At 41.4% G+C, this 20,652-nt stretch overlaps 1 protein-coding gene across 7 annotated transcripts in view; it reads left to right on the top strand.

Moving 5' to 3' along the window:
* Positions 1–20,652, top strand: part of POMGNT2 (protein O-linked mannose N-acetylglucosaminyltransferase 2 (beta 1,4-)) — a 31,198-nt gene that overhangs the window by 3,499 nt on the left and 7,047 nt on the right. Inside the window, exon 3 of one of the 7 annotated variants that reach the window (XR_004147774.2) lies at positions 337–1,159. The exons of 2 other annotated variants lie outside the window; for them this stretch is intronic. The gene's annotated coding sequence lies outside the window, so the exon portion shown is untranslated. Of the gene's footprint in view, positions 1–336; positions 1,160–8,998; positions 9,145–12,007; positions 12,114–17,052; positions 17,272–20,652 lie in introns of those variants that run through there. 4 more of the 7 variants (XM_031503889.2, XM_021525894.2, XM_021525893.3 and 1 more) reach the window with 4 other exon arrangements.

The raw sequence follows: 20,652 nt of genomic DNA, 5'->3' as shown, positions 1-20,652 counted from the left end.
GCTTCTCAAAAGGGAGACAGCCCTCCGCAGCCTCATTTTTAAGCTACTATCTTTTTAGAAATCCTTGCTTAAGAATATTCACCAGTGCTCTCAGCATAAATTTAGAACTTGCTGATTTGTCTTCATTAATTGGACTGTTCTCCATGATCCAGACACTTGTTATTACAGGTTAAAAGTACTGGGGTGATCATGGTTTATTGTGGGACATGGTGCGTTGTGGATTTTCATAAGAAAGCCCTGTACTCTTTCCTTCCTTCTCACTTGTTTCATGGTTCTTTTTCTTTTATTTCTCCTTCTCTGTTTCTGTCTTTTTCCTCGTACCTTTGACTTGGTTAGTATACTTCAGCCACCTGCCTAAAGAGTTGCAGCAAAAGACCTAAGTACCTATTTGCACTGTGACACCAAAGGATCATTTTGAAATTACAACTTTTCCTTTGAACAAGAAGAAGAAAAGGTTCCTGGTTGCTATGGTGATGAGCACTATATAAATGCCTATAAATAAAGTAAACAGCTGATTCATAGACTTTGATTTGCACTATTTTTTGCTTTTCTAATGAGATATAATTAAATACCAGAATGGGAGGAAGTGACTTTCTATTAATTTTATTAAATACATGTTATGTCTTCTCTTACAGTATTTCGGCTAAGAACAGTTAAATAGTAAGATGTGTATTTTTCTCTGTGTAGGGAGTTGATGGTTTGAAAAATCATAGTCTAGTATTTATAGAAAAATCTTCTAGATACCAAAAGGCAGTCCAGTAAAAAGATGGTGTCCATTTTCAGTTTAATCAGAACATACATTTTGAGCTAAATGCTTATTTTCTTATCTCTAAGAGATTATTATAGCTGTTGCAACATTTAAGTTCCAGACAAAAGTGTCTGTAAATGTAATTATGTTCTTATGCAGTTTTTGAAACCCCACTGGTGCACAACAACAAAACTTGAAAATGTCACTGACTTTTATGTCAAAATGACAAAAGCATATTGAAAAATCGTATAGTCCTTGTTGAAGTTTGGGGAGGAGGGGAAAATTGTTTTTTTCATAAGCTTTTTGTTCTCAGGTCTATGATGTAAAAGTAGCTTTCTCTCTGTGCTAAAGGTGATAATTGTAAAATGGATTAGATGGAGACAATAAACAGCGCACTGGAGTAATCCCACACACAGGTGTTTCTCTCTCAGGAAACGGGTGCACTTCGATTAACAGCAAAGGAGAGTCTATAATGGAAGGAGCTGTCCTTAGGGGAAGAAAAAAGGTTTGTGTGATATACAGAACTACTCCTTGGTTAAAGGATCAGTCTGGTTTCTTGGTGGAAACTGATTTTGCCACACTGGCCTGAAGAGAGATTACCTCAGCCCAGAGCTGTGGAGTGCAGCTTGTGCACTGATAGGGAGTAGATCTGTTTTCTACCACAGTCACAGCTTTGTATTCAAAGCAACTGTCAGATTTCCAAAGGACTTGGAACACTATCCTGTCCTATTAAACAATGATAAAATAATGCCACATCCTTCACTGTCTTCCTTCCCTCTGTGCATTCAGATTCATGTCTGTTTGCTTTACCAATTAAAAATGTATTTGACTAAATACTTTTTTACTTCCAAGCATGGGTAATTGGGAGGACAAGGACACATGATAGTTTTTTGCAGTTACACACAACTACTTCTCACAGAGCAAAACACATATCTGCACACAGCTGTAGAAGGCAGGAGCAGAACAGGAGCGAGGAATGGTGTCCCTGAGGGTCTCACTTGAGCAGTGACAGCCTGCTCCAGTTTGATTTACGTTTCGTAGGCGTGTCACTTTTGTCACAGCTGAGCTGCTGCTGTGGCTAAGCTGGTGGTGCTCACCTGAAGAACACTGACAGCATCAGTGCAATAGCCATAGAGCTGCTTCTGAACGTGGAGTTTTCTGCCATGGGACTGTATTCATCTCTCAGAGGGTGGCACAGTACCCTGACCCTGTGCCTGCCACAGCACTGTTTCATGTGGGCCTGAGGCTGGAGCAGGTTGTGCCTGCTGGAATGTGATTTGTACTTCACATGTATCAAAGGCTGTTTTACCTGGATTGAGGGTAGGTTTGGACAGTCAGTGTTTGACCTGTGTGACTGACAGTGGACAAGGCAATCTAAGGTCTCTCCTAAAAGAGTTGCTGCAGAGGCTGAGGAGGTTTGTAGGCCGCCTGAACCCAAACAGAATCTGCTGCCTGCCAGAGCAACAGGGAGATGGGAAAGGTGACAAACGGGGAGTGTTGAATGTGCTTCAAGTTCGCAGCTACTCCCAGAGCTAACCACATGGTTTTGGTGTTCCTGGAGATCAGGCTGGTACTAGAGCAAGACCAGGCTCCAGAGTCATTGACAGAATTTTCTCAATTGAAAAGCAACATTGTTAGTAGTGCATACTGCCTTTATTGGAGAGGCATCTTTATTTAGAAATCTTTTCTTTGGAGAGGAGGATGAAATATTCATATAGATATTAATGACAGGACAAACTGTTGAGGACAAGCTGGAGCTGTTGTGTATTTTCTTTTCTGGAATGGTTAGGAGAAAGGGTGAAACAGTGCATATACCAGATTTTTTTTCCATTCCTCAGAAGCTCTGCTTATGTGTGGTTAGAATTTTTTTTTTCTGTCAGAATTTTTTTAATAGATAGATATGATCCAGGACCATCTGGTGGAATTTGCTGTTGTCACATCTAGGTTTTCTGATGTATTGCCTGTCAAGTTATGTTGTATGTTCAGATGAATTTCTCATATGATCTGCTGACAGCTACTGACAGTCCTGAGATGGGAAGTTGGAAGCCTGAAGGGAAGAACAGAGGGCCAGAGCTAGCTTTTAAATTGTAGCTTTGATTGCCTTTGATTGGTGGGCTTTTATTTCTGGTATTTATAGATGACTTTTTTAGTGAAGAAAGGTGAATGAGTGAACTTTAAACCAAGTGCACCTAAACTGTGTAATTTCACTTGGAAGGTCTTGGAAGTCTGCCTGTAGCTTTGTTGTTGATTTCATTTTTTCTTTGACATTGGGCGCCTTAGTTTTTCTCTATCCTTAACTCTCCATCTGTAGACAATCTCACACCTACTTAAATTGCAGGCTTTTTTCCTCCTTTACTCCTCAGTCCTTATCTAGGCCCTCTTTAGAAAGACCTCAAAATATTTTTATATTTGTTAGGATACCATTAGGTATCCTAATAATCATAGTATCTCATTATGTTAATCCTAAATCCTAATACCATAATAATTCTGTACTAAAATTAACTTAGATTTTTGACAAATTCATATTAACCTTTGCAGGTAGATCACATGTATAAAAGCAATGAGCAACTCTGAAATAACTACAGTAATTCTTTTCTTGCTGGTATAATACTCAAATAATTAATTAAGATAGATGGTTTTTGATGTAGAGATCCACAGTGCAATTGCATTTCCTCACACACTGATGAAGATAATGCTGTGCTTTGTAAACCAGAATCCAAATAAGCCATAAGCACTTCAGTTTTGTTCTTCATTTTTTCCCTGCTACAATATGAAGCTCCAAGTAGCAATTATATGCTGGTGACAAGGTAAATTTCACAACCTGTTGTCATTCATCATTTTTCAATTGGCTAGATCAGAAAGTAAGTGATTTGTGTTTGAACTTTAAAGGTTTTTAGTTTATATAGTACTGGTAGAAAGCATATTACAGGTATTTCTGAATGGGTTGGGAGGAAGCCTGTTTGTAGAGAGAGGTGGGATTGCACTGCAAAGGCACGTCCAGGTGTGGCTCTGAACACAGTCTCGCCCCCTTCTCTCTCAAAGCTGTCCTGGTTATACCAGGGCTCATGCTCATTACATCCTACCTAAGTGTTGATAAAGTTGGAAGTCACCCTTGAAAAGGAAAAAGCTTTCTTCCATGGTAATTTGGATCTTAAGATGACAGTCCCCAAGCTCAAGGGACTCTTGCTGAGGAAGAAGCTGGAAAGCATTTACTTGCCTCTGGTTACTCCTGTGAGTCCTTGATACTACTTCCTGGACTGGAGACTGCAAGTGCTCTCTGTGGCAGTCAAGAGGAACATGATATTAAGCTGACCAGGCCAGTAGAACCTGAATGTAGGGACCACTGTAGTGTACTCCAGTCTTGTAGCATACTTTTAAAGTATCAGATAAAGAGACTTGGAAAAGATCCCACTCCTCTGATAGGGAAGGGATTGGGTATGCAAGAGTCAGTGTGAAGATGCAGCAGCTCTCCATGGTGGCAATGATCTGTGGTGGATGGAGCACTGTTCTCATACTACTCAAGCATCAGCTCAGCTATTTTCAGAAGAAGTGAACTTTGAAAGAAACCCCATAGATGGAATATGGCCAAATCCTCTGCCTGTAACATATTTGATAGCACTGCAGGGTGGCAAAGCTGGTCTTCAGTCCTTAAATGCATTAAATTAACTCTAGGCAAGCTTGCTGAGAAAAGGGTAATGAAGCGGGTCCAAAATGGGCTGTGTGCGCTCAAGCACATGCAGTGGGCTTAATGCTCTAGGCAGCATTCCCACAGGCATGTGGCTCTGGAGCAGCTAGGTCATGGAGCACACTATGCTGTTTGTTAAATGTATTGCAGACCACAGGTGCAGCCAAAATCACTTAGCCAGGCATCAAAGAGAAAGTCAGGAGGGAGAGCAATCCCATCAGGAGAAACTTGTGAGAGGAGCTGGATGCAGTCTGGCATAATGTTGGCTGTGGAGGATGTGTTCCAGTCAGCACCCCCTCAGGACCTGCCTAGCCCACTGTAGGAAAAAATTCTGCTTCTAATAATTGAGATGAGGATCTCAACACACGGGTTGTGTGGTTTCAGGCATCTGAACAAGTCTGCAGCATGACTGACGTGCAGTCTTCATCATTACTTCATGTGATGAAGAGGTGGGAGGGTGGAGATTACTTGAAGCACCTGAATGGAAGTAGAACATAATTTTTCAGAGTACCTCTGTCTGAAGAAGTACACAGCCCACACATAATTCAAAAACATGTTAAAAAATAGGGAGCTGTTGTCTTTAAAAATCAGTGAGCACCCAAGTTTGTTGGTTTAAAATCTTGCAATATGTCTAAAATGAACCAAGAAAGTATATATTAAAAGTACTGATAAAACTAGGCCCTTCATAAACTCAGAATAATGTGTATTTTCCACATTCAGGCTGAAATACCTGGAGCTGCATGTGGATTTATCCTTGTCAATTCTTCTGAAATCATGTTTAATAGAGATGTTCTTTTCAGATGTGATCTGTAAACAGATTTTTTTGTGGGTTTTTTTCCCCCACTTTTTTTGGTTTTGCTTCTTCAAGCCTTTTCTTCCTTCTTCTGATTTAAATCTGATGATGTTATGCTATAGTTAAATTATCAGAGAGTGAGAATGAGATCAGTGTCCTCCACCTTGTAGTAAAAAAATCTATATTTTTGTTTTCTGCAGTGTGTTGAGAGCAAGATAAATGAGCAGGGTGTTGCCATCCTTTATCACAGTCAGAATGATAAATGCCATGTCCTGGAAAGTTTAAAGATGTGTAAGAATGCAAATCCTTGGCCTACAAGGAGATGTGTTTGAAAGTGCAGATCCAGCCAGGAGTTAAGCACATCCTTAAATCTAAGCAAAAGCATTGCTTCCATTAGATGTATATACCTGGCATCATGCTGTGTGGGGTAAGCAAAGCTCATTCTATGAGAGGAGATTTGACTTGTTTTAGTGGCTTGAGGTGGGATAAGAAAATGAGCCTTTTCCTGTCCCCTTGAAGAGCAGTCTGAAGGTAGTGCAGGTTTAGCTGTTCTGTGTTACTGTCACACAACAGTGTGAACTGATGCAGATGGAAATGCCAATTGTTTGATACCTTACAGTGCATCCCTCCACTCACTTTTTGCACTCTGCCCGTGAGCGGAGTAAACCATGAGCAGAGAGCCTTGTTTGTAGCAGGCGATGCAGCACCTCAGCTTAGAAGGTATACACTAGAAGAGACTGAGGATGTTACATAGGAGTGCATGACTTTTGCTCCCTTGCAAGCAGGGAAATATGTAGAAATTCTCAGTAATTCCTAACTCAGCCAGGAGGGCCAAGTGTGTCCTGGGGTGCATCAGGGACAGCATCACCAGCCGGCAAGGGAGGGGATTGTCCTGCTCTGCTTTGCACAGGGGCAGCCTCACCTCAAGTGCTGGGGGCAGTTTTGGGAGCCACAATGTAAAGAAGACATTTAACTATTAGAGAGTGTCCAGAGGAGAGCAACAAGAATGGTGAAGGGTCTGGAGGGGAGGCCTGGTGAGGAGTGGCTGAGGTCACTGGAGCCTGGAGAAGAGGAGACTGAGGGGAGACCTCATTGTGGTCTTCAGTATCCTCAGGAGGGCAAAAGGATGGGCAGGTACAGATCTCTTCACTCTTATGACCAGTGACAGGACCCAAGGAAATGGCATGAAGCTGAGCCAGAGAATGTTTAGTTTGGAGATCAGGAAAAAGTTTTTCACCCAAACAGTGGCTGAACACTGGAAGAGGCTCCCCAGGGAAGTGGTCACAGCACTGAACCTGACAGAGCTCAAGAAGCATTTGAACAATGCTCTGGGACATACGGTGATTCTTAAGATGTTCTACATGGGACCAGGAGTTGGACTTGATCCTGATGGGTCCCTTTCAACTTAGCATATTCTATGATCTTTTTTCTATCTGGTTGTTTTTCTGGCTGTCCTTTAGTGGAAGTGACTCTTTTCTTTCCTCCCCTGTAGTTTGTTTTCCTGCCATATTTCTTGCTTCTTGGTATTTGATGTCATGTGTGCTTTCTGAGGATGCAGTGCTCTGGTTGCTGTCCACATATTCCTTGTAGTGTGAAGTCATCTATGTCTTTCCTCATGGATTTAAGTTAGTTTTCTAAATGGGAGGTGATATATCATTTTTGTGTACAGATGGAAATGTTTTTATTTGGGTTTTTTTGGTACTGAATAAGATGTCATCCCACTTGCTTCCTTGAGACTGTAAAAGAGAGATGGAAGCTGAGTTTTCCTGATGCACTGATTTTATAGCATTGGTTTCACTGAATTACCACCAGCTGATCCAACAGCATTGTGGCTGGCACTGACATTCTCACATTCTTCTCCTGTGTTTTAAGTGATTTTGTTTACGTCATACAGTGCAATGAGGTCTCGAGCTCATGACTGGAAATTTCTTGGTGTTTTATGGATAAATACAGATAGAAAAGATAATCTATCTGTCTGGTATTTTTTTTTTTCCCTAGAGCAGTCTCTGAAGGTTGCACCTCCTTCTGTTGTATATCTTTTGTCCAAGTGTGTCTTTTTTTTGTTGTGTATTCCCCTCCTACTTGTTTCTTCTCTTCCTTCCCTTTATTTTAGTCCTAGGTCTTCTTTATTCTTTTGGGTTGTTTTGTTTAGGTTTGAGAAGTGACACACCTAAGTTTAAGTATAGTTGACTATTTTGAGTTAACTTGGAAGTTTTCCTTACAACTGCCATGTAAGCAAAGAGCTCAGTAATTTGCCCCTTCATCTCTTCAAGATTTTCCAGTGTCAGCTGAAAAGTTTCACAAAGTTTTGCCATCCTGCCTCCAGTTTTCATTGCCTTTTCACCATCTTATGCTCCAAAGCTTGCTTCGTCATACCTGTGAGAGGCTATGCTGCACAATTCTCACATCCAAACCAACTGATGTTTCCCTTTTCCATTATAAAATGTTTCACCTTTTCCTTTCAAAGCACACATGCAAATGTTCTCCTCTCCTCTGCCCTTTGATTCTGCCATATAAACTGCAGCAGAGATGCAGGTACTCACTGGCAGCTGAACTTCTCTGCTCAGTTGCATCCAGGAACCCCTTCTTCAGCTGCTGGATGTTCTGAAGACCACATGTACATAAAAAGGGGACAAGATATTAAATAAGCATTTCTTGTTTCTTGTGTGGAGGTGGCATATATGGAGCTTGTGATTAAAGATGAGAGGAATAAGAGTTTATATCATAACAGAAGGGGTTTCTTGTATTTCTGAAAAGATGGCTTTTGTACCACACAGCTTACTTGCCTGAGTTCAGCTGAGAAAGTGTTGTTTTCAGTGAAAACAGATCATTTGTTTTCAATTGCAAAGATTTCTTTGTATATGGTGTTAATTGCCTCTCCATATTTTTACTGTTTTTCCTTAACAATTTGATTTTACATGTATTTTTGCTCTCAAGAGACAGTGGGTGTGATACAATCTCTGTTTTATATTGTTACCATGTAATTTGCAGGGAAAGATGTCTTTAAAGTCTGATGTGCTGGCTTCTTTATTGCTGAAGAAGCAAAGAGCAGCTGAATTGCAGGATTTGAGTTCTTGACTGGAAGTCCTTGTTGTGTAAATTTGGCATAGGCTACTTCTGTTTCAGAGAACCAGCTCTTTCTTCAGCTTAGAGTTGTGCATTAGGACAATGCTTTAATGACATCAAGAAACTACGATGGATTTCGTGGTTATGCTCAATGAACCCCCTGTATGAAGTGGGCTTGCACACAGATCTTTCTTACTCATCTAGTTATGTTCTCTGATAGTAAACCATATAGATTTTTAAAGATTCCTCTTGTGAAGTTTATAGCTAATGCTGAAAAGGAATCTTTGCTCTCCCTTCTCAGAGCTTATACACCAGACTGGGATGTTTCTGCTACATTCTTCTCAAAGCTATGCTGTGAGTTTTTAATGTCTTTTGGTACTAAAAATTCACCCATTATGTTTTAGGGATCAATTTTGCATATTCTTTGCTGAAGTACACTCTTGGTGGTTCAGTTCTCTTCACTGGTGTACTAATGTGAATGTCTTGTTCTAAGAGTAGTACTCAACTGAGAGTTTAGACCTTGGTTTCTTGAAGCTCAGAGAGTCATATGCAGTTTTAAGCTGTATGTGAATTTTGAATCATAGGTGACCAATGAAATACTTAAGCACAGTCTATGTAACATACCTTGGAAACGTCTTGAAAGAAATTGAAATCAACTGTCTCTGTCCCTTCTGTCCTAGGAAAAAACCCTTCTGAGTTTGTGTGTAGGGACTGCACTCCCCCTACAGAAGAACACACTGAGTATTGTCAATGATTCCCTGGATGTGGTGGGGTTTTGCATGTGCTTCTGGCAAGCAGACAGTCAGATGTAGTTACGGAGCGACCCCAGTCCATCACACAGAACACTCACTGGTATGCCTTTGATCTATTGGAAATGAGTGAGTTGTGATTTGTTTCATATCTTACTTTGCTGTTGTTTTTCTCTCTCCCAGCTGGCCACATGTAATGTAAATTCAGTGGGATGGTGGTGGATTGTGAATTGAAATCCCTTTGCACTGGAAAATTAGTTTCCCTGAGCAGATGAGGCTTTCATCTGTAGCTAAGTGGACAGAAAGCTCTCTCCAGAAAGGTGTGTGACAGCACTTTCATGACCTCTTTTTTTGCACTGACTCAACCGTATCATAAACTCACTTTTGTGAGCCAAACCAGACTCAGGCTGTTCCTGCTGTTGTCATTGATTTCAATTTTATTTTCAATATATTCCTGCTTACCTTTCATAACGGATAGGAGGAGTGGCGGGAGGGAAGAGGAGGAGCAGTGAAAAATAAAAAGGTTCACAAAGATTAATTTACTGTGTAATTTTCTCTTTTAGAAGGAGAGAGAGGCACACCTGGGAAAATAGGTTATCAGACCTCTAAGCACACAGATGAAATACTGTCCTTTCTAGCAGACACTGTGGTGTTGCACTGAGGCAGTTCACTTACTCAGCACTAAAACTATATGACCAGATTCATTTTGAGGAGGCATGATGTGGTTTTCCCTGTGTGTCTGCATTTTTATTGCCTTAAGCTAAGTTAGGGCCCTTGGTGCTTATCACTTTTTAATGATTTGTTCTTACCTCTGCTCCTTGCTTCTGGCCATTTGTTCTTTACTACTTAGGTTGTTATTCATGTTCATGTAGAGACCTGAGAGTTAATAGAAAATGAAGATTGGAGTTGCTCTCACCTTTCTTTCTCCTGTAAGGTTGCCTTGGACAGTTCCACACACATTTATATAAGGCTTTGCAGCATCTTGGCTTCTGACTCTGTTACAGTTGTGTCAAAGTTTAAAGCTAAAGCTGGGAAGCTAGCAGCTCATTGAAATTAACATATTTGGATTTATAAAATCACTGACTAATCATCTTTTTATGTGGGTATAAACATAGGAGAAATATGTAATGTCTGTCTTAATTGTAATCTTTTATATGAATTTTGCAATAGTCATACATATGTATTATATACAAATATATATATACACTTAGCACAGAGGTCACAAGGCAAGCTATTATACACAAAGTTCTCTAGTCCTTGCTTAATTTATGTGCATGTATTGTCCCACTGGAACACAAGACTTGTGTTGCATACTTATTTTTAAGCTTTAAGTGTATTAAATGAGACAAGAGGGTTTTTATTTCGGTGTATTTTGGGGTTTAGTTTGGTTTCATCACCTCGATGGTAAAGAAATGGTGGTTATTTTGTGTAACTAAGTTACTCAGCAAGATGGCTGTTTCCTAGTCAGTCCTCAGTCCCTGACTTCTGGGCTTTCTCATTTTACATATTTGCTGCAGGAACACAGGTGCAGGTTTGGGTCTTCATAGTTGCAAGAGAAACTTTTTTGTGCTGTAGCTTTAATCCCTTTGCCTGGAAGGAAGGGTTGGCTACCTCAGCAGATTGTTCTTGTCAGCTTCCAGGCTAGATTATAAGCACATCATTCTCATACAGAAGGGATGAAGCAGGATGAGCCAAGGCAGGAAGGTTGTAAATGTCCTCTCTCTCTGACCTCTCCAGACTTGGGATAGGATTCACTGCCTAAGGCCAATACATATGTATACTTTAGTCTTGTCTTCAAGGTCACAAGACCTTCCTCTTTGAGGCTGCTGGGTGTGACAGCCCTTATGTCCTTACAATGGCTCATCTTAGGAATGCTTCACTATTGAGAGGGTCCAGCCCTGCTCCAACCCTCCCTGTGCTAGGTGGCTTCTCTGGGGATGGCTGCATCAATGCCAGCAGAAGCCTAGAGATGGAAAAGCACATCCTGATGTAGGAAGCTGTCTGGAGAGCCCTTGATGTCTTGAAATACTCTGTAAAGTAGCTGAAAGACCTCTCTATTCTTGGTTTTGCAAATACCAGCACGTGGATCCAGAGCTGTGCAAAATGAATAAGGGCAGATGTTTTTAAATGGAGCTGTCTTGAACAGCAGTTGGTTTATTGGGCTGATGTTGCTCTTCTCTCAGTGACAGTGAGGTTACACTTCAGTTACTTGAAGAGATTCTCTTTGCCAAAGATTTGACTCAGCATTTGGTGTAACAGAGGCAGCAGATAATGCTGGTAGGAAGGAAGGGAACAGAAATGAGCTGCTGTGGCAGGGTTGGGTAAGGAATCTCCCATCATCGAAGGGTCAGGCTTCCCCTCCAGACCCTTCACCATCCTTATTTCTCTTCTCTGGACACTCTCTAATAGTTAAATGTCTTCTTTATAGGTGGATAGCAACTATGTCAGTAGTTTTGCAGGTGTTCCTCTTTCAACAGGTACTAACTGCTTTTTCTCTGAAACTTTCACCTTCTTGTGTATATTGAATGTCATATCATTTAGTTATCCACACAAGTGTGTCACAAGAAGGGCTTGTAAGGAAATGATACCTTGATTTGTTGGTAGGGAAAAAAATGGGGCAAAAAATTAACCACCTTGGTTGTTTATTACTATTCGGATAAATACAACAGCAAATCTAATACAAAAATTTCCCATCAGGTCAGACTTGGACTTCTTCCTCTTGCTGCTGTGCCCTTGATAAATATGCCTAAATTCAATAGTCGTTCCATGAATTTTCAAGCTGCTGAGGGCATGAAGCAGCTCTTCTTAGGTATTGAACTGTAAATGGTTGCATATGACACCTGGAGGAATGTAAATGGGCTTTTACAATTATTTCAGTGTATCCATCACACTTTCTCTGTTGTGTGCAGTGGTTCATGTTGAAGCTGAGAAAGATGATTCATTTGCTTTCTTCTCCCTCCTGTCAGTAGCAGCAGTAGCCCTCAGAGCAACAGTAAATGCCTGACCTGCAGCCATGTGTTACTACTTCTCTTCTGGGCCTTTTGATCATACTGTAATCAGATGAGGGATGAGGTAAGAATTCTTCTTTTCCATGGGGAATATCAGACTGGGATTTTTAAGTATTCCCAAAACCAAGTTGTTATGTTATTTTTTAATTGGCCAGCAGATATTTTTAAGTCTTATGGTTTATGCTGTCAGGAAACACTGTTTGTTTGTTTGGTTTTTTTACCTCCTGTATAAGTTATTTTAAGATTTGTGAGACCTAATGCTTTGCTCTGAAATTTCAGGTGACTGTCAACACCTCCCCACTCAGAACACAGATGTTTTGTGCTCCCTTAGCATCAGTCTAACAAGTTACACTGCAGGGGAGGGTATCCTGTGATAGTGTTGCTCCTACCTATTGTTAATATTACACTGCTGTTTTAGGAATAGGGTTGGGTTGTATTCTGGCTGCATCCTTTAAAATGTGAGGATATGTTATACAGGTGTGGCTGAAGGGGGCGTTGGAGGCAAAACAATCAGTTTGCAATAATGGGACTCAAAATGGCAGTAAACCTTTTTATTTCCCCTGATTTGATTTAGATTCTCTTTTAGTTTGGCTCTGAACTATTTTCCTGTCATGCTGCTGTTCTAGCTACTTCCAGGCATTTGTCAGAGACTGGCTAATTGAAGCACATGCTCCAGCTTAAATCAAAAGTGCTGTTTTGATCAAGACTGTAGATGCTGTTACTGCTTCTTTGTGGAGTTCTTTCCATGAAGTACTAGGACTTTGGTTTGTAGGTTTGGATTTGCAAGGTTTTAAGAAAGCACAAAGTCTCTCAGCATAGAAAAATTGGAAGGTTAGAACAAAGGCAGCTTCAGGCAGCAGTTCTATCATAGAATATTCTGAGTTGGAAGGCACCCATAAAGGCCATCCAAGTCCTGGACCTCGATCCTTGAAGCCCTCCTTAATCCTGCTTGTAAACTGAGATGTTCTTATCAGTTCTGGAACAGCTGCAGCCCACTTGCAAACCAGGTGCATAATCCAGTGAAGGCAGTTAAATTCTTGGACATCCTAAGCCCTTGTCCTTTGGATACTTCTACACAGTTGTCATCTGTTCACCCCTATAGATCTGTCAAAGTTCCTGTCAGTGTTTTGTATTTCTGTTATGTCTCTTCCATACCTGTGATGTTCACCTTCGGGGTGTTTTTCCTTTCAATATCTGTATTTTGCTGTGATATTAAAATCCTAATTCACTAAGACATCTGTGAGACTTGCTGGTTATGACTACCCTGTTTGTCTCAACAGACAGAAAAAGAGGCTCTCTTCCTTTTCCTCCAAAATTACCAGGACAAGTAATTCTGACATGGCCTCCAGCTTCAGGCTAAGTTGTGGGTCCAGGAGGAGTTTCCCAGGCATGCAGGAGGCCCCTGAACCTTCTGCACAGCAAGTGCAGTGGGAATATAAGATGGGAGGAAAGTATGTGGGAAGCAGGGCATGTCAGGCTTGTGGCTACTCCTCCAGCAGATCCAGAGCAACGGTGACAGACCTGGTAACTTACTCCTCTCTGTCCTTTACCATGTTTACTCTGACTGTGGTCTTGGAGGCCCCAGCTTCTGTCTTGAGTCTGAAGCCCATGAATACAACCTTGGAATACACAAGAGGTTTTGATTGTTGGTAGATTTTTGACAGGAAGGTGCTCCCCTATTAATGAATGCTGGTGTGGTGTATCCCACCCAGATCTCATTGACAGGCTCAGTCTTCTTGTCTGTAAAATGGGAGATGTGTTTCTTGAGGTAAGGTTGTGGCTTAGTATTGAAGTGTCATCTGAGAGAGAGCAGAAGATCTTCCTGTTGCCTGGGCAAAAGCAGTTAATAAATAGCAACTGTGGGAAGGGTGCAGAGCAACCAGGGTGGTGCCTTACCCAGGGATCTCACAGGCAATGTTTTATCCTTGGCTTCTCATGTCAGTCTTGCTGAACATCATTGACTTACCAAAATGCTCTTATGAGCATGAATTGTCTCAGATTCCCTTGCAGACACATTGGCACTAATTACATTTGCAGGTGTGCAGTTGGCAAAGCTGTAGGAGAGGGAATTGATTTATCTCTGTCACCCTGCTGACCTGTCATTACTAATGGCCAAATGGGAACTTGAAAGAGCACAAGTGACACCTAACTTGAATCAGAACAGCTACCAAAGCCATCTCCTGCCTTGGGAACTGGCAGGTGACTCTCCCACACCTTTCTTCCCCCAACACACTGCATACAGCTGCAGGAGCAGGCCAGTGTGTCCCTGCAATGCTGCTAGGGTGGTTCCTAATAGGGATGGAGGGGTTTATTAGACTGAGTAGTTTAGTATGTGGCAAGTTCAGATAGCAGGCAAGTATATGTTTTATTTGTATAAAACATGCTCATATATGAGAGGAGAATAAATACCTAAGAATTTGGTTGATGTCAAGACATGTAACCTGAGTGTGTGTGTATGTGTGTCAAATATGTTTGATCATACTTAAACCTTTTTAAACCTAATATTTATTTAAAACTTGCATCCTACATCTCTTAAGCCTGGGAGCATGTCATTCTTGAAGCACTTAAGCAAAGTGGGGTTTGGCCCCTGAGATATTCTTCAGAAAAATACCTTTTATCCTATCAAAGTATATTCTTGCTTAGGAATTTTCAATATTTGGCTGAAGTCCTGGTCCTTTTGGCATGAGTTCTAATTTTAGCTTCTACAGAATCAAAATGTCATCCTCTCTATGTGAAGTCCCAATCTTGGTGTCCAGAAACCAAATGCTTCCTTTGTGTGCTTTTTGTATTTATTAGTACAAAGACTTTTTTTTGTTAGTTCAGGCATAATTTTTTTTGTGCTCTCAAACTGAAATGCACTTTTGGTTCAAAAGCACTGCAAGAGGAATAATTTCTTATAGAGAGTCCTTCTGGGACTATAAATAATAAATGCTGTGACTCAGAGTGATGCAGGCACCCCTGCAACATATATGTGCCCTGCAAAGATTCAGTAAATAATTATTTACCTGCTCTTTGTCAGCCCTAAACCGAGGGGGATCTATTCAGATTTTCTTGCTAGCTTGATGGGTTTTGTTTGTGCTGTACTGCTTTTTAGGAGTTCTAAAATGTGGTGCTGTTTTTGAAGGCTGCAACTTCATGAGGGATATTAAATAGTCATCAAATTCTTAGTTCTGAGCCAAGATCTCCTATTCAAACCTTACCAGCTTTTAGTAGGTGCTGACTGTGAAGAGCACAGGACTGCCACACTTAGTGCCTTATGGTGCAATAGTAATGGACGGTTATTATTTCACAGTTGCTGGAATTATTATTGTTCCTCCCCCACCCCTTAATGATGTAGTTTTGTACTTTGTGGTGTGGCTGATTAACAAATAGAACCCTCTTCAGGACTGGGGTTAAACTCTCTGTGCATTGTGATAAATTGTACCTAAGAAGTCTATTAATATAACTCATTCCAGCGGTAGAGAATAAGCTTATTCATAAATAGAAGAACAATCTGTATATGTTATCCTTTCTTCTCCAGTAAAATAAAAGCTTGTCTAAGACAGAGACCAACATGGTGTGTGTAGGTTATCAGGGGTCCCACTGACAAAGTCACTAACCAAGATCTGTGGGGTCAGTGGAAAGGCTCCTGTTAGCATCAGTGGGAGGTAGGTCATGCTGTGGAGCTTTCTGATGTGCAGAAAACACCAAGTCAACATGTATTTTCTCAAGTGAAGTCAGCTCTAAATCTGAGTCCACTCCTAGAGTTACAAAATTCAGAGGAAAAATATCAGACTTGTTCTGCACAAGGCAATATATTTGTATTCAGAGGTGCAACGGGACAATGAGATGGTCTTAAAAAGAGAAGGGTGACTTTGGATTTCCTTATTCCCAGTAGGACAGGCTGAGGGCACTGGATGGGCTCACTTCTCTTTTTTCTTCTTTATTATTTATTTCTCCCAGGCAGATGTGATGGACCAGTGTCTCTCTGAGATCCCCTCAGGACAGGTGTAGGCTCATGATGTAGTTTGAAGTCTGCCTTGAGCATGTGGGAGAAGGTATTAGAGAACTTTTTTTCTTTTTCATCCTTCTTATTTTACCTGTTAGGTCTCAAAGGGAAGATCCTCACAGACAGATACTGAACAAGATGTGTCCTGCAAGTATACTATCAACACATTTGCAAAGCCTTATATGTTTGTTTGTGATCTGCCTGTGATCACTCTGCAGGAGTGTCCCTGCAGGGCTGGGGTCTCACTCCTGTGTTTAATGGTGTGACTTCATACCATGAGCCTTTTGGAGGGTTATGATCTGCATGTAGATGCCATTGTGGGATAAGAACTGGAAGAGTTCCCACTCAGTTCTATCTGGTTTGCCATCTTCATGAAGCTGCTCAGCCCCCACAGGTTCAAGTTCTGCTGTGAAGGTTTGTGTAAGGCACTCACCTCCTCTGTGAGCTTGTGCGCAGTAGGAGATTGTCTTATAAGCTCCTGGATAATTTCTGTGCCTTTGTGCTTAGGAATTGTTTCTACCATAAAAAAATAACTTCCGTATGAAAATACCGTTCCCCGGGTCTCTGAAGGAGGGCAATCACAGCCCTGTTCAATTCTAAGCCATTTGTTGACCATCACAGCTGGGAAATTGCTTTCCTGGTGCTAAGGGAATTACTAGAAAGCACGACGAAAGGCTTTCAGGTCTTCAAGCAAGGGACATTTTTTTCCCTTCTCTCCTATTGTTTTCTTCTTTTGTGTGAAGTGTTCGGAGTAGCAGTGGCGTTAATGATCCTCAAAAGCAGGATTTCTAAAATGCGTGTGTCCCCCCTCCCCAAAGCAGTTCGCTGCTTGTCTCCCAAGACATGCTCAGCTCCGTGAAACAGCACGGTGGTGTTTGTTTCAGTGTGGCCGCCCGTCGGGGATTTGCGGGAATACTGCAGCAAATCATCCTGCATGCAAGGCTGACCTCTGGGAGGCTAACAAATTGAGGTGAGCCAGCTGGAGCGATAGGACACTGCCGGCAGACAGAGCATGCTCAGACCTGGGGACAGAGGTAGCTCCGGCTGCCGGTGGGGCGCGGGTTACGGTGCGAGAGCTCTTAGGTGGGATTTTGCCTTTTCTTTGTGGTGACGAAAGAAGAGGACCGGAGGGTGCTCGTTCCCCTGCAAAGCATAGCTTTGAGGTGTCTTCTTTTTTCTTTCTCCTGTGAAAGAGAGGCACCGGATAGCATTTCCTGTTATTTAGCAACACCAGGTATGCGTGCATGTGCTGAAACACAGATCTACCAGTGATAGCACTTCCAAGACTAAAAAGGTTGCAGATGCTCTGAATTCCTGTATTTCTTTGCTGGGTGTCATTGTAACTGTGCTGTGTTTGCTGTGCTGATCACATACGGCTCTGAATTCAGTTTTGTTGGCAGTCCTGGTTGCAGTGTACTGAGGAGAGGGGGGAGGTTGGCATGCTTTCGATGATATCTCCTCGCTCCCCCCTTCCTTGCAAGTTCACACTGACACCCTCCTCTGTGTGTGTGTACATGTGGGGAGGGAGTCAATAGTTCATTTGTAATCCCACGTCTTTGTAGTCCCTCTTTGTCTGACTAGTGGTTTGCTTTATCATTTTTAAACAAAAGTCTCGTAGGGAAACACAGGGAAAACATCTCTGATATGGACTAAATTCTGTAGGTTTGCAGAAATGTATTTCTTGCCCGACACGTGCTGCTATGGGATTACTTTTTTTTTTTTTTTTTTACCTTCCCCTAAAAACATGCTAATGTGGAGCTTGTGGTAACCAAGGGGGAATTGTCACTGTTCTTATTGGCTGTGCTGTGCTCTGAACGATTTTGGCTCCTGCTTAGGATTTGCAGCACACAGGAGCGGTCCTGGGCACCATACTGATGGAAAGCAGGGAGAGCTCAGGCTGTGAGTGCTGCTAAGCACCAGTCCCAGTACCCAAATAACACAGGTTATTCCTGTGCAATAACAGGAGAATTCTGCCTGCTGGAGAACACAGAAAGAAAGGATAGATAAAATACAGAGAATAACAAATGGCAGCTAAACCCCAGAGGCACAGTTGGACTGGCTGAAGATCGTCTTGTTCAGTACTTTGGGATTGTATTCTTTTTAATTCAGTTTTGCAGCATTAGTAAATTTTGCCTTCAGCCACCCCTGCTCTGTCTTTGCTTTAGGCAGACCACTAAAGTAAGATAAAACTTCTGCTCTCTTGACACTTTTTTTTTCTGACAAAGGTATCTTGTTTAGAGGCTAAAAGCAAGAGACCAGACAGAACGAGAGGTTTTTTCCTCATATGACAGCTGTTAATGACAATGTAACCAGATAGGTTTCAATAGGACACTCAGGTGAACAAAGATCAGCTGGAATGAACTCTGCCTGTTAAGCTTTCCCCTCTGTCTAGCCATGGTTTTTTTGTGTTACTTGGGTTTTCATCTTTAGGCTTGGGACTCTCAGAAGGTGAACAAGACTTGACGGTTGAGAGAAATACCTTTTTTTTTTCTTTTTCATCACCTTTTTAGCTCATTTTCCTTATATCTCTCACCTCAAGCTTGTTTATCAAAAATGCATCTTTTTTAAGGGAATTTTCTTGAGATCTGGGTTTTTTAATGGGGAAAGAGTTTCATACTCCATTATGGATGGAGAACATGGAAATGCAGATCTTAAAAGCCCAAGAAATATTCTTTTTTAGATTTATACTTTTTGCTCAGCTTTCTGGCTTGCTTCTATGCATTGACTGCTTAGTGTTGGAATTTTTTTTAACCCGTTATTTTGTAGATGAAGACAGGAGTATCAACAAATATTAAATCAATGGCTGGTAGTCATTGAGCAAGTCAGGTTGGATCTCTTCCTGTCCCAGCTCTCACAGACTCGGAAATTAAATTGCAGAAAACTTGGGTTTTCTATCCATTAGCACAGCTGGGAGGTGTCATGTAGCCAGCAATCTCCTCCTGTTCATGTGGAAGTTACTTTTGCATAGGGACCATTGCACAGAGCCTCAGTCTCCTTGGCTGCAGTCTTATATAGAAAGATTTACAGTTTTGATTTCTATTCCTCACTTATGCTGAACCATAAAAACTGAAGATGGACCTAAATTTGATCACAGTTATCTATAGATAAGGTTTTTATAAGACAGGGGCTTTTAAAATATATTGTTATATTTTGAAATTTTTTTCTGAATAAAGCTCTATTTTAAAAATTCTTCTTCAGACTATGTAGTCAATATATTCTTATTTTTAATGTCCCCTCTTTGTATCAGGCTTCAATAATGATATTTTTATCTTTAACTGCTGGGCTTACTCCCTCTACAAGAATCTGCTCTTTTTCTGTTTAAAAAGTCAGCACTTCTACAGTTGGCTGCTTTTTACAAAGAAAATGTTCCAGTATATCAATCATTCATTGTACCATCGTTCCTTTAATGTGCTATGTACTGTGAAAGATATATGTATCTCATTAAATAAATAGAGTGAATAAGATGATAACAGCTTTTTGGACTATGGGGATTGACTTGCTTGTAGTTCTGTGGGAATCTGTGACAGAGATGAGAATAAAAGCAAATTCTTGGCTGCTGAATCCCAACTCCCCCTCTTTCCAATTGGGAAAGTTGCCTTCTAGCAACTTCTGTTTTGAGGATGAATGAGGTAGGTATTTAAAACTGCATGTGTTACATACACTGAATCCTTAGCTAAGCCTCTTGCATCAGGGATGGGAAAAAGAACAGAAGACATTTTGCAGGGGGTGGGCAATATGCCACGTTTGCATGCTTTTCTTTTCCTGTACTGGTCCTGGAAAGCCAGTCTAGCAAGAGATAGATCCAGGGGTAGGGAGTGCTGATGGGGAAAATGTCCTTTAGGAGGGAATATCTGCTTCTACCCCTCCCACCATTACCTACCATAACAAGAAGCCTGTTTCTTGCCCATGAAACTCTGCCCTAATTCCTTCACTGTCCTGTGGCAGGGGCAGCCCCAGTCCACTTCCAGTTGTGTTGTGTTTCTGGGAACTGTGGAGATGGTTCTGTTTGGACACCCTGCCACCACTGGCAGGCTGTGCACAGGAGCTGACCAGCTGGGCCAAAGCCATGTTGGCCTTCATGAGGAGGCATTTCCCTCTGTGCACAGAGTGGTGATGCTCTCTGGAAATGTGTCTCTTCATACTTTTTGGTTTCCCATTTCATGAGGCTTTTTAGCCTGCTGTAGCTATGGGAAGCTGAACGTTGGCCTAGAAAATGTTTGGGCAGTTGGTAACAACAGTTCATCAAGGTCTAAACAGACAAAAACAGCACTTCTCATGTTGTTAATACCTGCAGGAATAAGTGACCCCTCTTTAGGCATGCTGGTCATCCTGTTCACCCTTGTTCTCCATAATCAAGCTCTTGGTTTTTCCCCTTTGGGGGTCTTAGTAGTGTATGTTTGTCTTTTTTGTAGTTGGGATTTTTTATGTGGATTTTGTAGCTTTTTTCCCCATTTCTTACCTCAATTACGGTTTTTAAAATGGAGAGGAGATTTGGAACACTGTCCATCATATTAATAGCTTTAGTGATTCATCCTACTGTAGCTTCACAATTAAAAAAAGAACAACAGAACTCATCTCCTAAATGAATCCAAACAGATCTTTGTGCCAACTGCCT

The sequence above is a fragment of the Lonchura striata genome, chromosome 1, assembly GCF_046129695.1.
Source record: "Lonchura striata isolate bLonStr1 chromosome 1, bLonStr1.mat, whole genome shotgun sequence".
NCBI classification, from domain to species: Eukaryota; Metazoa; Chordata; class Aves; order Passeriformes; family Estrildidae; genus Lonchura; species Lonchura striata.
The sequence above is the reverse complement of the archived record's forward strand: the minus strand, read 5'-3'. Positions and strand labels throughout refer to the sequence as shown.